General features: G+C 26.5%; 1 long non-coding RNA gene across 1 annotated transcript; it reads left to right on the forward strand.

The window, feature by feature from the left end:
• Nucleotides 1-263: 263 nt before the first annotated feature.
• Nucleotides 264-1,191, forward strand: LOC124899982. The gene is made up of 2 exons (XR_007057524.1): nt 264-438; nt 728-1,191. It is a non-coding gene; the product is annotated as an uncharacterized LOC124899982 (long non-coding RNA).
• The last annotated feature ends 1,233 nt before the right edge of the window (nt 1,192-2,424 follow it).

Genomic DNA, 2,424 nt, shown 5'->3' on the forward strand with positions numbered 1-2,424 from the left:
AAAGTAATTACATTTTCTACTACTTTTTTAATCACTTTACTCTCTCCCTATTAATATACATAACATAGCCGACATATACCTAGCATTTTGTGTATATGTTGGGATTTTTGTAATATGTTTAGGGAGTTGAGATTTTTTGTAATATTGAAAACATAAATTGTGTATTTGTGTAATTTTTAGTTAAATTTACCGACCACCATTGCTTCCACATATTTATTGGCCCTACTAAATTTTATCTTTTTTTGGTTTTACTCTTATTTCATTGCCTATAAATAATTCCATTTTGCTACTGTTCATTCACAACTCAAAATTAAAATCTTTCTTATTATTAAAAAAATATATTTGCAATATTTTTTAGTCATTCAAAGAGACTATGGCTCGTTCCATTTACATCATGTCATTTCTTGTCTTGTCAATCAACACTCTTTGTTGCCCATGGTTTGTCCTCATCTTTTATTTTCTAAAACCTAATATAATAATATAATCTTCTCTTTTATGAATTTATCATCGAGTGGCTGATTAATCTTGATGAAACTTATATGCATGATATTACAAGTAATATTTCTTGAGGAACAATAATTTTATTCACGCTTTAAAATCATGTATATTCAATATTTGATAACTTTGTAAAACATAATCCTGAAAATAGTGTACGAGAAATATTTTTTTGGATTACATATCTTTAATTTGTTTTCTATCGTATGTAACAAGTTGTGAATTATTGTAGGAGTGCAAGGTCAGAAATTCTGCATAAAAAAAATCGAATTTCCCAATAATATGTGTGGCGGAGACTCAATGTAGAAAATTGTGTATCGAGGGGAGAAGTATGAAGATGGTCATTGTTTCATAACGCGATGCATATGCATTAAGAGATGTGATGCTGGAACTATTTTGGTTCAGGATGTTAAAGCTCTTGAAGCACAATTGGTTTAAGAAGAGTTTTCAAGGAGTAATTAAGTTTGATTATTGATTTAGTGTCATATAAAATTAAATAAAATATTGCATTTTTAAAAGGTAAATTATAATGTTGTGTTATTGGCCTATGTTAGCCATTTGACACATTAAATAAAGTTGTGACACATCAATCTTTGTGTATCTTGTATTAAGTTTATATGTGTTTTAATGAAGAAAAAAATGTCTACAATATGTAAGAATGAAATATATGCTACGTTCCTCTGATTAATTTTTTTCACGATTCATTAAAGCAAAAATGTTTAGTTTTGAATGAACTATATGTGTCCGAGTAAGGCCTAATGGTAAGATCACTATTTAATGTTGGCATTGCTTTTTATTGTTTTTTCATAATTATTGTTTTCAGTATAGTATTATATTTCACGTAGTAATATTATTATTTATAATAGTAAGGATTGATTCGAGTTAATAATATTTAACCATGCGTTTTCAATACATTATCTTAGATGTTATTTTAAATATATTATTTATTATTTAAAGATTTGGATGGTTTAGTTCAAAGTTTCAAAATATTTTTATTGAGTCGTGATATTTATTTTTTTTTACTATATTCAATATTGTCAAAAAAAAAAAATTATAAAATTAACAACTAAAATTTTTGAGGCCTTGAGATTTTGGGAGAATAAAGAAAAGGTTTTATTAGTCGTATCCTTAAATCACCCCTGTTTGGTCCTAACATATATTATTCTATATTTTAAAAATGATTTTGGGTCTATCGGAAAAGGTCTTTCAAGATATATACTTACTATTTTAACTTTTGCTTTCTTTTTTTCTGGTTACTAAAATGTTTCAGTTCGTCAGGTTATCTTTTTTCTGTCCATGAATTCAGCAGTAATTTCTTGGTTGCTGATAATATATTAGATAGCGTGCAACTCCTTTCTGTACTAATCTAACGTAGAACGTCACTCTTTATATTACATTACTCTATTTATTTTTCACTGTTTATCTATTTCTTCATCAAATTTTGTATAAGTTGATTGAAGAAATTTTATTTAAGTAAAAGTTACATAAATCTCAATCTTATTCGAGCTAATTACTTTTTATCCCAAGTTTCCTTTAAAAATATAAAAAATCTCTGATTTAGTTCACACGGATACATCACATTCTTTCAGATACATTATTTAATTTTACACGGCCAGATGCATCACTTAATTTTACAACATCACTTGATTTTACACAAATATATCACATTCTTCCTTATACATCACTTAATTTTACACTGATACATTACATTCTTCCGAATACATCACCTAATTTTATAGGAATATATCCGAGATTTTAAGTAAAATAGTGATCTATTTAATTATTTAAAGGAAATTTTACATATATACCGACTTTTTACTCTTAATTACCAAATATCCCAACATTTTTTAAAATTTCCAAAAATCTCAACATTTGACCTCTGATGATACAAGTTAATCACATTAGATACATACTGCTGATACGTGTATC

The sequence above is a fragment of the Capsicum annuum genome, chromosome 7, assembly GCF_002878395.1.
Source record: "Capsicum annuum cultivar UCD-10X-F1 chromosome 7, UCD10Xv1.1, whole genome shotgun sequence".
In the NCBI taxonomy this organism is placed as follows: Eukaryota; Viridiplantae; Streptophyta; class Magnoliopsida; order Solanales; family Solanaceae; genus Capsicum; species Capsicum annuum.